The sequence below is a fragment of the Schistocerca piceifrons genome, chromosome 5 (genome assembly GCF_021461385.2).
Source record: "Schistocerca piceifrons isolate TAMUIC-IGC-003096 chromosome 5, iqSchPice1.1, whole genome shotgun sequence".
Lineage (NCBI taxonomy): Eukaryota > Metazoa > Arthropoda > Insecta > Orthoptera > Acrididae > Schistocerca > Schistocerca piceifrons.
In genome coordinates this window covers 440,056,600-440,071,749 of record NC_060142.1, presented here as the reverse complement: position 1 = coordinate 440,071,749, position 15,150 = coordinate 440,056,600, and positions in this window count along the sequence as shown.

Below are 15,150 nucleotides of genomic sequence, written 5' to 3'. Positions count from 1 at the left end.
ACACGTTCATATGAACTGGGAGTGCATGATTGAAAGGTTTTTCTTTGTTATCAACTTTTCAGTAGTCGAGTTATAGTTGCGATTACTTGAAAACTAATTTAAAGTTGTAATCACTCTTGGTGTTCCATGAAAAATAATTTAAAATTGTAATCACTCCTGGTGTTTCATGAAATAATCACAAGTCCGTTAATGCGCAGCGGAAAATATTACGAGTCCGAGAACTCGTGCTGGGATTTTGTAAGTCTTAAACACTACAATGCAGAAATTTCTGTAAATCCGAGCAAAAATTTTCGAACGCATTCAGAGAAACGATCACCTGACCGCACATGACTGTTACAGGTCCAGGCGTTTCTAGCGATCAAGTATACTGCCACAGCCAAAATGTGGACGTACACCTTATACATCTGTCAATGTGTCTTTGGAAAAGTCATGAAAATGCAATCATTGTGGTTATTACTACTCAAACTATGCATCTAAATACACCACACAACTCGTGCTAGGGCGCTGATTGCTCTGGCAAGTTAAAATATCTCAGTTTCACTGAAATGAACTGGAAAATCCTGGATACAATCTCCCACTTGTCGTTTGCGTACTTTTTAATAAATTAAAGCTATATTAAAACTCATTGCTACCTCAAGAGTTATATATAAACCCGTTCAAGAAATATACTAGCTTCTATGTTGTGTCCCTGGTGTGGAGTGTGTCCGATTTATCTTGACCACCCGAAAAGACTTTTTGTCAAGTTTAGGATAAGTGTACTTCTATAAATATATTTTACCTTTTAATAATAAACAGTATGCAGTTTTAACATTTAGTAATCGGTATTCGGAAAGCATTGCATTCTGCTTCAAGAAATCTGATGCCAGTATACGCTTTCAAACTAGAGGTAATTTGAGAAATAAGTAACGGCATAAAACTTAAAAAAAAAAAATAAAGAAATCATGACAGATACAGTGACGCAGCAGTGTACGTAGCTGTAATCTTTCCTGTATACAGGATGTTTGAATACTGTAAGTACAAACGATAGTGGTGAATAGAGGACAATGATGTAAGCAAATAATTCTAATAAACGGAAGTCCGGAAAAGAACGGTTTCTCCGATACGATGTACGCACAAGTGCAGTCACACCAGTATTGTAACATTGTTATTGTTTAAGTCTACATTTATCCTGCAGCTTCTCTGCTGGCACATCGTTGTAAAGTTGACTGAGTACTTTACTTTTACTGATGTGAAGCGAAGAATGACGCGGAAGCAATGTATCACAGCTCAAATTTCGTGACGTGCAGGTGACATTATCGAAGGCTGCATCAGAAACACGGCCATATCTTGTAGAGACCAAATTCCACAGCGAACAGCAAACGCAGTGTGCACCTATAGCATTCGAAACGGTCGTCATGGCTCCCCACACATTTTAAAATTAAGGAATGGGTGAAACCCACTTCGTGTACGAATGTGCTAATGTCAATGAACGCGAGGTAGAACGACAGTAACACGGAACATATCCTCAGAGAAGACTGCCAGATAGCAAGGGTGTTCACTATTTACCGTCAACGCCTGCACGAGATGGGTTCATTTAAATCCAACAAGGAATATTCAGGTAGACTAAGAAGGATGCCTGCACCGTAGATGGAGGAACGCCTTTTGTAACAAGTGGACGTAGTGTCAGGCACAAGTGCCGGAGGTATTGGTAAAGCGGAACGTATTTCGCCCTACATCATATGGCGCCTATTATATGGAAAACAATTATACCCTCATCATGTACAAATATTTTACAATAGATAGTACTATGAACATTTACAACATACAGGTTTGGGCCTTTAAGAATCCAAATGCTACATTTGGCACACCAGTGGAGATTTTCAGTTAGCGGTTTGGCAGATGCCGTTACTGATCGGATGATAGGGTCACATTTGCTACCTGGTCGACTTACTAGTCGTGTGTACCTTCCTTTCCTGAAGCACAAGTTAATCGACTATTTGGGTGATGTTCCTTATGATGAAAGGCTACGTATGAGGTATATGCATGATGACACACCAGCACACTGTCATGTGGATGCTGGGAATACGTTGCACGAATCTTCGACAAAAAGTGTATCGGTAATGACCCGCCAATACAGTGAATTCCGAATTCCTTCGACTTGAACCAGTTGGATCTTTTGTATGCATTCCAGCTCTGTTGATATTGTCCATGAACTCCGGGACGCACTGAAGATGGTTGTCATTGCATTTAGAAGACGACGGCATTTTTGAACTTGTGCAGGAATTTATTAGGAAATGTGCTAAGACCTCTCTGCACATGAACGCCGGCCACGTGGAAAACTTTCTACAATTAGTTTGTTCTCAAGTGCAAATCAGTATTTTGGAACCTAGGGCAATCTGTCGCACTCAGTCGCAATACGTCGAATAGTTTTCGGGCCTATGTTTGTTAGGGTTATTTGCTTATCTCTTTGTCCTCTGCTTGCCCCTTTCGTTTGTACCTATAATAGTCAATACCTCGTCCCGAAGGTTACAATTTCAGAGTTATTGTGTGATGTGTTGAATGTTATTTACGGTGCACTAAAAACTCGCTGGAATGATAATATTTCGACGTCATAAGTACTGTAAATACACTTGCCGCAAAAAAAGTGCAACACCTACAAGGACAAGCTCATTTTATTGACAAGTGAGGAGACAGTTCATCATTGTAGAAGTACATGATAGCAAATTCGGGCCAAATGAAGCACACATGTCAAACTAAAGGCTTCCCATGCAGTCACACTGATAAAGTGTATCCCCCCCCCCTCTGGTGACAACGCAAGTGTGTATTCTCACATGCGGACGATCATAAAGAAGCCAAATGGTACCTTTCGATAGATAGTCCCAAGCATTTTGCTCCGTTTGTTGCAATTAGGCAGGCTCTGAGGAACGAGTAAGTTATCACTTTATCACGTCCCTTACGTGTTCAGTTGGCAAGGATCTTGCTGACTAGCGCGGGTTTGTGCACCAAGAAGCGCACGTTCGCACGACCCGTAAATTAGCGAGCACTGTCCAGCTGAAAAAGTACAAAATTGTTGGATGTAAGGTACGCCAGTTATGTTTTTTCCAAGTTCACGAACATGTTTCAGCACCTCTGTGGCATCAGTGGGTTTCTGTTTTATTTAATCTGTAAGGTGAACATTTTTACTAAATGATTACAAAATTATGGGAATATTTAGTTCAAACAGCAATTTCTTTGTTTTAGTTAATACCTTTACACTCAGTTTGCATGGTTTTTCAGGACCACTTGTGTATTATTTATTACAGATGGTAGCTTGTTATCTGCAACCAAACAATGTTGATGAGAAATTTTGTTGGAAGGTAACCTATCATTTTATGTTGTAAATGTAATATAGTTTCTCGAGATATTTCGCGTTTAAATTCGTTTTTACTTAAGTTTTTGTGTGGCAAACCCTTTTTTCTCAGTATCCTGATGAGGTGTTGTGAAGCGCACGTAAATATAACACGTATTTTCACAAATATGGTCCTAAAAGTACTTTTCACTTCACCAAAACACACTGTAATCATGGTTGTTGTGTGTAAACACTGACTGGGCTGGGACACACAACAACCACGATTACATTGTGTTCTAGTGAGGTGCAAAGTGGTTTTACGATCATATTTGTGAAAATACGTACTATATTTACATGTGCTTCACAACACCTCATCAGGTCGCATCTGTAGTAAATAATACACAAGTGGTCCTGAAAAACCATGCAAACCGCGTATAAGGGTATTAACTAAAAGAATCAAATTCTTGTTTGAACTAAGTATTCCCCGCAGTTTTGTAATCATTTGGTAAAAATATTCACATTAAAGATTAAATAAAACTGATACCTATTAATGATGGCACAGAGATTCTGAAAAATTTTTGGGAACTTAAAAAACGATGTTTTGCATAACTGGCGGACCTTAGATCCAACAATTTTAACTGCAAACACCTCAAACACAAAGAGCTGCAAATCCAAATGATGAAAAAGTGCATCACGTACCTCTCGAAGAAGTAGCGGGAGCAAGCACTGGTTACTTTACCCTGCAGACACAACAAATGTTAAAATGTTACTGCGAGTTGTAACTGTTATCTCCTCCTCTCACCACACACACACACACACACACACACACACACACACACACACACACCATGAAGCCTGGGATGGGATCTGTTTCTTGTGGGCGAATAGGCTGCTCACCAGTACACGCCATAACGTGTACGTCCATTACAAGACAGAGAGATAACCAACTCTCAGGACTGAAGACATCTGTGCGCCACTCCCGTATACAGTCAACTCTTTCACGACGCCAGGGTAGCCTGGCCAGGAACACAGGTGATCTTAATCCCTCTGCAAGCAGACAGCTCTCAATGATCCATGATAACACAGCTGGTGCAACATATGCCCGGATTTCGTTGGTCCGGTACCGCTGCTCGCACAATGCGTCGCTCTTGACGTGAGTCTGCACTACGTGGACGTCCAGAATCTGATCTACAGTTGCGGGAATGTTCCACAGACCACTGTTGAAAGCAGCGATATATTAGCGGAACATTGTCCTCTACATGCGCTGCAGTCCGTTAGTACGACCATCCAGCTTCCCGCAGGCTCTCAGTGCGACCCCCTTCAAATAGCTGAAGCTGTTCAACAGGAGTACGTACTCGTTGGTGGGGCATGGTAGTGCCCTAGAATGAATTGAGACGCCCTACTAATCCCGCAGGACAGGACAGATAGTATAAATTGGGGAAAGCGGCCAAAATAAGGGACTGTCAGTTACACTCAAACGTAGAACTTTATTATTTGACAAACATTACAACAGCCCCAAAAAAATTTTTAAACACACAGTTTTAATCTTTTGGACTTAATTACCGGCTGAAAGCCACTTTAATTTAAAAACGGCTGACGGCCAATAACTTAAAACGCAAGCATAATCAGAAATTTAAAAGGCAAGCCTTATCTCAAAACAGTTCTTTAGTTAGGCTGAAGTAAACAAGTTAAATTCAATTCGGCTGAAGGCCAAACACTTAAAACTGCATAACATTAATTTTTTTAAATATCAAAGGCCTTACGTGAAACCGTTCCTTAATTTAGGCTGAACGCCTTAAGAGCAAACAACTCAAACTCAAAATCGGCTGAAGGCCCAAGACTTAAAATTCAACATTAAAATTTTTAAAATGCCCAAGGACTTACGTGAAACAGTACTTTAAACTAGGCTGAAAGCCTTAAGAGCACAACAACTCAAATTCGAAATCGGCTGAAGGCCCAAAACTTAAAAATTCAACAACATTAAAATTTTTAAAATGCCAAAGGGCTTACTGAAACAGTACTTTAAACTAGGCTGAACGCCTTAAGAGCAAAAAAAAACTCTAATTAAAAAAAAATATCGGCTAGAAGCCATACAAGTACAAACAACAAAAACAAATTAAAAAAATAGGGCAATATAATCAACGGCTCTCAGATGTTCGAGGGTCGGCCTGGAATTCAAACACTAACGCTCGCTTAGGTAAGACAGGCAGTCGGGCCAACCATTCACGATCAGATGACAACCCAACCGACTGACAGTCAATGGACCCACCGACAACATAACTTCCACTTCACCTGACCAGGGCACAACAGGGAGTTCAACAGTACAACGTAGAAGATATTGGCGCCCACAACCAATCATACATGGAGCTGTCAAACTACACACCGTGCTGGACAGCAACAACATGATGAGGAAACTACAGTACCTGAAATGTTCGTCAATGACCATGGCAGGTAACCGGAACGTTAATGGCCACAAGGCAGAAGATTCCGCTGGTGCACTTCAATTCAAATAACGAAATACAGTCAAACTCCACTGGAGGGTGGCTAGAATTTTACAACTTGAAAACCACGTTGTTACTCGCGGGAATATCCCAACAGCCGGCCACAAACTTCAAATGACACAATGTGAACAGTCTTGACTTGCTGGTAGGTTAAATCAAAACTCAACTTTCGTGTCCAGGGTGGGTGAGCCACGGACCTTGTAGCAATGGGAACAGTGCCACACACTCCGGCACTGCGTAGAGACCGCCAGTGAGCCCGGTTAAACAACTCCCTGCCGAGAATTCCTCGCTGCTCCACGCCAACCGATCGACTGAGAGCCAGTACGCCGACAACATTTAAATAACTTGTCAATCAAAATCACACAGACTACACACAGTTTCACGAAAACTTGCCCGAAGAACTAGACAATGCTAACGGCAGTGACTGTACAATAGCAAGGACGAATCACGAGTCGGCACACACAGCCAACCCATAACCGATCGCCGGCCAAATACACGTCATCCGACAAGACGACCGACCGACGACCAACCAAAGTCGTCCCTACTCAGATCATGTGTATCGGCAACCATCGAGCTAGTCATGCGGTCCGGACCTCACTGCTGCCACGCCCATGCCAACTCAAACACTGCCAGGTCTGAACTAACTCACAACACATGACGACCGGGAAGTAATAGCAGTCCAGCAAAGATAATGCGGCAGGGCCTATGTAGATAAGCGCTGCTGGTGCCGCTCACGGACTGGCAAGGCAGCTACTTTGTGACACCAGTAACTGAAAATTAACATAACGAGGTGGCAGTACGGTAAAAAACAAGATGTTAAATAAGAGATAGCACGAACACGAGCCATGCACGGCGCATGAATGTTGCAAATACTTTTCACTCCTAAACTCAGTTACTGGCTGCACAGACAGGCCTCCTGAACACCATCTGGTTGCTGATGTCCGTGACAAATGAACCACGGTCCCTCATTATGCACATACGAGGGCTGTTCAGGTCCTATCAGGTGCATAATGGAAACCACAGTGACAGTCCGATGAAACTTTGCACCCATGTATTGGGCAGTGTTTCTAGTATGCCCGTCGATCGCATCGTTTCACTCTTTTCAGCTTTAAGCGCGCAGTGAGTGTGTAAAGATAACTAAAAAATAGAGCCTCCCGCCAAGTATGAGGACCTGGTGAGAGATTTCGCCTGATGTCACACAACCAACATATTGTAACTACCATGCGTTTGCTTGTTCATGACAGTTCTTGGCTGCACTCTGCAGCGGCAATGAAGACGCTCCTGCAGCGATTTCGATGGGAAGTGTTGGATCATCCACAATACAGCCTGTAACTGGTTCAAAATAGTTCAAATGGCTCTGAGCACTATGAGTCTTAAGTTTTGAGGTCATCAGTCCCAGAGAACTTAGAACTACGTAAACCTAACTAACATAAGGACATCACACACATCTACGCCCGAGGCGGGATTTGAACCTGCGACCGTAGTGATCGCGCGGTTCCAGACTGAAGCGCCTAGAACCGCTCGGCCATACCGACCGGCTCTGTAATTGGTCCCTCCTGAGTTTCATCTCTGCTCACGTGAACTTCTGGCCATGGAGACAACATTTTGGCACAGACAACGAACTGAAGACCAGCGTAGAGATGGTGATGGAAAGTTCCTAGAACGCCAAGACAAATATCTAAGTCGGAACGGGGACTGTGTAGAGAAGTAGCTGGAGGGTGTAGCTAACCTCTTTTTCTTCTTCTTCCTTGTTTGTACTGCGTGCTGGCGGGGTCCGCTGTTTTGGCTTCTTGTCACCACTTCTTGCGATCCTGTGCCGGTGGCCCTGCGGTTCTAGGCGCTGCAGTCTGGAACCGAGCGACCGCTTCGGTCGCAGGCTCGAATCCTGCCTCGGCAATGAATGTGTGTGATGTCCTTAGGTTAGTTAGGTTTAATTAGTTCTAAGTTCTAGGTGACTGATTACCTCAGAAGTTAAGTCGCATACTGCTCAGAGACATTTGAACCATTTGATCCTGTGCCTGACCATGGTGAAGATCTGAGATCTTGAGGTCTTCATGCAGGGTGTCAAGCCATCGCTGCCTTGGTCGTCCTGCTGACCGTTTTCCATTTATATTTAGGTTGATATTAGTCTTTGCCAATCCCGTCTCTTCTGCTCTAAGGACATGCCCATACCAAAGTAGGCGGCTTTCCCTCATTTTGTCTGCTATTGGTGCGACACCGTATAGCCTGCGAATTTCATTATTTGTGACGTGGTCATGCAATGTTAATCTCGAAGTCCACCTAAGCTTTTTAGTCTCCGTAACAACAAGTCTTTTCTCTACTTCCTTTGTTGAAGGCCAGCTTTCAGCCCCATACAGTGCAACTGGACGTATTACCGATCGGTATACTTTTGATCTGAGCCTGTTTGGAATTTCCTTGTCGCATAGTACTCCAGTAACGGAACGCCATTTGAGCCACGCGCTGCTAAGGCGGTTGGAGATTTCTGCACTGAGATTTCCACCGGCAGCAATTGTCGAGTTCAGGTATTTAAAAGTCCTCGCTGTTGGGAGGTCAACACCATTGATTTTGATGGTTACAGAGTCATTTAAATCTGTGGGAAGGTAATATGTTTTCAACACATTGAGCCGTACTCCTACTTCTGCAAGACGGTCATTCCAGGCTTGGACTTGAAGTTGTAGATCATTCTTATCTTCACTGGCCAGTAGCACATCTTCAGTATACAGTAGCGTCCAGGGTGAGGTTTTCTGAAGGTTTCTTGTGACGGTATCCATGACAGTGATAAACAGGAGCGGTGAGAGAGCAGATCCCTGATGAACTCCCATGGAAATAGGGAAGTCGTCAGGTAGTCCGGCAGCTGACTGTATCCGGCTCTTCGGGTTCTGGTAAAGCAGTCTGACCCACCTAAGGAGCTCTTCAGGTACTCCATGGTAACAAATGCCAAGCCAAATTAACTCGTGTGGCACTCGGTCGAAGGCCTTTTCGAGGTCGAGAAAGGCAAAATGTAGATATTTTGGCTTCTCACGGTGCTTTTCGACAAGCAGGCGAGCCGCATGGATAGTATTTGTCGTCCCACAGCCCTTCACGAATCCACATTGATTGATGGAGTGAGTGATAATTGTCGGATTCTTTTATCGATGATGCGCTCGAATACTTTGATGGAGTGTGACAGAAGGCGTATTGGGAGGTAGTTGTTAAATTCAGCTGGACTTTCCTTCTGCTTCCAAATTGCAACTGTTGTGCTACATGTCCAGTCTTTCCCTTCTCAATGATCTTATTAAAGTAATCCGTCAACCATTCAAATGAATCCCAGTGTTTTAATTTCCACAGATCTGCACGAAGATCATCCGAGCCCGTTGCCTTTCCATTTTTCATTTTCCGTAATGCTTCGGCAACCTCATCCTTGGTGACTGGTGCAATGGGTCCCTCTACTGAAGATAACACTGGAACTGGAGTATGTGGAAACTGCTCATTGCAAACTTCCTCAAAGTATTTCCCCCATACCTAGCTGTTAAAAATAAAACGTTTTTGATTTTCACAGTGGTTTCGATTTCCCGATCGATCGGACCTTAGTTTCCGAAAAGCCCTCGTATTATATACCCTGGTGTCGCTGAACACCTTGATGGTGATGCATTTTTTTCGGAGGTGTATTAAGTTATTCTGTACCAAATTTTGGAATTACGTTTTGTGCAAGTTCACTGAAGGATACTGTAATATCAGTTGGACACTTGTGTTCCTTTACCAAAACGCACAGTCAAGCTGAAACTTACTGTCAGTAGCAAGCTTGTTACCTCAAAATATTTTTTGTGAACTGTGCCGCATATCTCCTGTGTACTTAATGCTGCTGTAACGTGCATTTATTTCTCGACAGCCAGTTTCAGTCAAGTGACTATCTTCAGGTCTCGAATACCATCACATTAGATTATAGAAAAGTTCCTTGGCGTCAAGTTCTGGAGCTGATGATCATTACGTATTTGATGGCAAAGAACCTTCCTCTATATTGATAAAATGATATTCGTAATCCTAACTAGTTGTTGATAAATAAATGCATACTACAGCAGCTTTTGGTTGTTTTCGTGGTGACAGATTCAGGGAAAAGTGATTAACTAATTCCAAAATCAAAATACAGTAATGATGCTTCGAAATTCCTACGTTTCCAGAAAACGTTTGACACAAAGCCGCATCGGTGACTGTTAACGAAGGTCTGACCATACAGAACAGGTGCGTAGTTATGGGTGTGCTCGAAGACTCCTTAAATAAATAATAGAAGCCAATAGGTTGCCACGCGCGGAGCGTGTTCATCGTAGACAAGGATACCGAATGCCGGCCGCGGTGGTCTAGCGGTTCTGGCGCTGCAGTCCGGAACCGCGGGACTACTACGGTCGCAGGTTCGAATCCTGCCTCCGGCATGGGTGTGCGTCATGTCCTTAGGTTAGTTAGGTTTAAGTAGTTCTAAGTTCTAGGAGACTTATGACCTAAGATGTTGAGTCCCATAGTGCTCAGAGCCATTTGAACCATTTTTTTTTTTTTATACCCAAGGAGTGTCCCAGGGCAGTGCAATAGGCCCGCTTTTATACTCACACAAAAGATCTAACGAATACAGTGAGCAGTAATCGGAGACTCTTTGCTGATGGTGCTGTAGCATAGGCGAAAGTGTCGTTGTTGTGTGACTGTAGGAGGATACAGGATAATTTAGGTAGAATTTCTGTTTGGTATGATGAGTGGCAGCTGGCTGTAAGTGTAGAAAAAATGTAAGTTAGTGCAGATGAGCAGGATAAAGAATTCTGTGACGTTTGAATACAGTATTAGTGGTGTGCTGCTTGACACAGTCATTCTAGGCGTAACTTTGCAAAGCTATATGATACGGAACGAACATGTAAGATCGGTAGTACCGGAAGGCAAATGGTCCATTTCATTTAATTAAGAGAATTCTGGAAAAGCATAGCTCACTTCTAAAGTAGACCGCGTACAGAACTCGACAGCCACCCATTCTTGAATTGCTCCCATGTTTTAAGATCCCCGCAAGGTCGAGTTAAAGGAGGAAGACATCGAAGCACTTTACCGGCGTACAGACAGATTTATTACGGGCAAGTTCGATCAACACGCGAGTATTACGGTGGTGCTCTGTTAACTCAAATGGAAATCCATGCACAGAAGACGATGTTCTTTCGGGGAACAGTACTGAGAAGATTTGAACGGGTATTTGCGGCTGGCTGCAGAATGATTCTACTGCCTCCAACATACATTTCGCTTAAGGACCACGAAGACGGCATAAGGAAATTAGGGCTCGTACAGAGGTATATGTTGTTGTTATTGTCGTCTTCAGTCTGAAGACTGGTCTGATGCAGCTTTCCATGCTCTCCATGCACTCTGGGCATGCCTCTTTTTCTCCGAATACTACTGCAATCTACACCCTTCTGAATCTGCTTATTAACTCTTGATCTTCCTTCACGATTTTTATGCCCCCCCTTTTCCCCCTATACTTCCCTCCAGTACTAAATTGGTTATCCCTTGATGTCTCAGAATGTGTCCTACTAGACAGGTTGCACCACAAATTTCTTTTTTCTCCAGTTCTGTTCAGTATTTCCTTATTAGTTACGTAATTTAATCATATAATCTTCAGCACTCTACTGCAGCACCACATTTGAAATACTTCTGTTCTCTTCTTGTGTGTGCCGGCCGCGGTGGTCTAGCGGTTCTAGGCGCTTAGTCCGGAACCGCGCGACTGCTACGGTCGCAGGTTCGAATCCTGCCTCGAGCATGGATGTGTGTGATGTCCTTAGGTTAGTTAGGTTTAAGTAGTTCTAAGCTCTAGGGGACTGATGACCACCGATGTTAAGTCCCATAGTGCTCAGAGCCATTTGAACCATCTTCTTGTGTAAACTGTTTATTTTCCGTGTTTCACTTCCATACATGGCTACGCGCCATACAAATGCTTTCAGAAAAGACTTTGTAACCCTTAAATCTATATTCGATGTTAGCCGATTGCTTTTCTTCAGAAACGCTTTTCTTGTCATTGCCAGTGAACATTTTATATCGCCCCTACCTCAGCTATCATCAGTTACTTTGCTGCCCAAATAGAAAACTCCATTTACTCTTTTAAGTGCCTTATTTCCTAATCTAATTCTCTTTGCATCACCTGACTTAATTCGATTACAGTCCATGATTCTTGTTTCGCTTTTGCTGATGTTAATCTTTTATCCTTCTTTCAAGACTTTTTCCATTCCATTCAACTGCTTTCCAAGTTCGTTGGTGTCTCTGACAAAATTACAGTGTCATCGGCAAACCTCATAAGCTTTTATTTCTTCTTCCTGAGCTTTAATATAGATATCAACTTAATATAAATATGAACTTTAATGCAGACAGACGCTTTCCCTGGCTCCATTTGCGAAGAGAGCAGGAAAGAGAATAACTAATAGTAGTACAAGGTACCCTCGTCCATGCACAGTATCGTGGCCAGCGGGATTATACATATACATAGATACTCCGCAAGCCAACATGCGTTGCTTGGCGGAGGGTACCCTGTACCAGTATTTAACATCTTCTTTCCTGTTCCACTCGCAAACAGAGTGGGGGAAGATGATGATAATGTTGGTCTGTGGGGAATCGAACCCGGGACCACGTGGTACAGAGGCAGCAACACTAGCCACTAGACCACGAGCTGCGGACACGAGGGAAGAATGAGTGTCCGCATGTCTCCGAATGAGCCCTAATTTCTCTAAGCTTATCTTACTGGTCCTTACGCGCAGTGTATGTTGGCGGCAGTAGATCGTTCGGCAATCAGCTTCAAATGCCGATTCTCTAAATTTTCTCGATAGTGTTTCTCGAAAAAACTTCGCCTTCCCTCCAGGAATTCCCATTTGAGTCCCCAAAGCATCTCCGTAACATTTACGTGTTGTTCGAACCTACTGGTAACAAATCTAGCAGCGCGCCTCTGAATTGCTTCGATGTCTTCCTTCAATCGGAACCGGTACGGATCCCAAACACTGGAGAAGTACTCAAGAATAGGTCGCAGCAGTGTCCAATATGCGGTCTCCTTTACAGGTGAACCAATATTCCTAAAAATTTCCCAGTAAACCGAAGTCAACCATTCGCCTTCCTACGACAGCTATCACATGATCGTTCCACCTCATACCGCTTTGCAACTTTATGCCCAGATATTTAAACGACTTGACTTTATCAAGAAGGACACTGGTATTACCGTATCTTAACAATACAGGTTTGATCTTCCTATTCTTAACTTACATCTTTCCACATTTAGGGATATCTGCCATTGATCACCTTAACATACACCACGGCATCATCAGTAAACATCCGCAGATTGCTGACTGCCCTGTCACCCAAATCATTTATGTTTATAGAGAGCAGCAGCGGTTCTATCAGACTTCCCTGGCTCACTCCTAACGACACCCTGGTCTGATGAACATTCGCCGTCGAGGACAACGTACTGGGTTCTATTATTTAAGAAGTTTTCGAGCCACTCAAATATCTGTGAACGTATCCCATATGCTCGTACCTTCCTTAACAGCCTGCAATGGGGTACCGTGTCAAATGCTTTCCGGGAATCTAGAAATTAGGAATCTGCCCGCTGCACTTCATACATAGTTCTCAGTATATCATGTGAGACAAGGCAAGCGAAGTTTCGCACAAGCGATGCTTTCTAAAACCAAGCTGATTCGTGCAGATGAGCGTCTCACTCTCAAGAAAGTTCGTTATATTCAAACTGAGAATATGTTCAAGGATTCTGCAGCAAACAGAAGTTAGGGATATTGGTCTGTAATTAAAATATATGTAAATGTAGATATACTTACTTTCTTATATTCACTGGCCACGTGTTTTCTAAATACGAAGACAAGAATACAGTGGTGGTGCTTCGAAATTCAGATGGTAGTCGAATGAAGTTGGTTGGTGATGGGGGAAGGAATGTGGCGTCACAAAGTTAAGGCGACTATTAACTTTTAGTGCCATGGCTACGAGTGAGTGGGTGTTACCAGGTACAGCTTCGGTGTAGCACCCGAATGGTAGCTGAATGGCGTCCCTTCAATAAAGACACGGATTTGTCACTCGCTAGAAGTGTCACAAATTCATCAACGGAAAAATGCGAATATGTTCTTGTTTATTTAAAAGACTGAGTGAAAGGAGGGATTCCAGCTGCCTAATTCTGCCTTTCACAGCACTTTTAAAAACTTTTCCAAAAATTTTGGCATGCGAACAGTTCGCAGTTTTTTTAAGGTGCAGCTCACTTCAAACTCCCACCAGCCCCTCTTAACTGTAACTCACTTACACTCACTAGTCCATCGCTGAAAGTCGCTCATACCTATCCATTCCCACTTACCCCTAATCATTCACTCATTCAGCCCAATTCATTGCCATTACTCTATGTGTCTCTCTGAATGTCACTGTTCCCATTTTCACAGCCACAGTTCCCTTCGTTCTGTCGTACCACTACTACTGCCTCCTTTCTCCGTCACTGTCTCCCTCTTGCTGCCTCTTTCTGCTAATATCTCATCCCTTCTTTACTACTGATGTTGTCTCGTCTCACTGTCTCACTGTCATTATCCCTCTCATCCTTGTTGTCATTGTCCTATAGTCTCTCTCGCATTATCACTGGCTGTCAGTCACTCCCCCCTGGTTCTGTCTCCTTCACTATTCTCCTAGATCTGTTCTGTCACTGTCAACTGTGTTCGACTGCCACTTGTCCCTCTCTTTCTCTCACGCTGCCATTGTCTCCTTCGATCTTGCTATAACATAACCACTGTGTAGTATCTTCAAGTATTTGCTGCTTTTTCGACTCTTTGTAACTGCCACTGTCTTCTTCTCTTTCAGCATACAAAGGTGCAAATATGTTCGCATGCCAAAATTTTTGGGAAAAATTTTAAAGGTACTGAGAGAAGTAAACTGAGGCAGTTGGTACCCCACTTTTCAGTCAGAGTCCTTTAAATAACAGCATTTTGTGCCTCGATAGGACCATTTTTCCGCTGGTTTCCTTCTTTTGTCTCCTACAGCAGGGCGTGTAACTCATATGGAAAGAAATGCATTGGTCAACAAAATTCAGATAGTTTTAGATTTTACATCTCAGACCGGATTTTACGAGCAAACATATTATTCGTGTGCTTCAGTACTTCAACATGGGGTTCCCTGATGACGACGGAGACACTTTACAGCATATTTCTCCGTATTACGTAATTTTATAAACCATTAGGTTCCCAGATGATAAAGAGACACTTTACACTATATTTCTCCTGTATTACGTCACTTTATTAACTAGTTTTCGCCTCTTAACAGATTTTACGTTCGTATTTTACGTGTGGAAGTACGGTAACTTTGAACTACTGTATCTCGGAA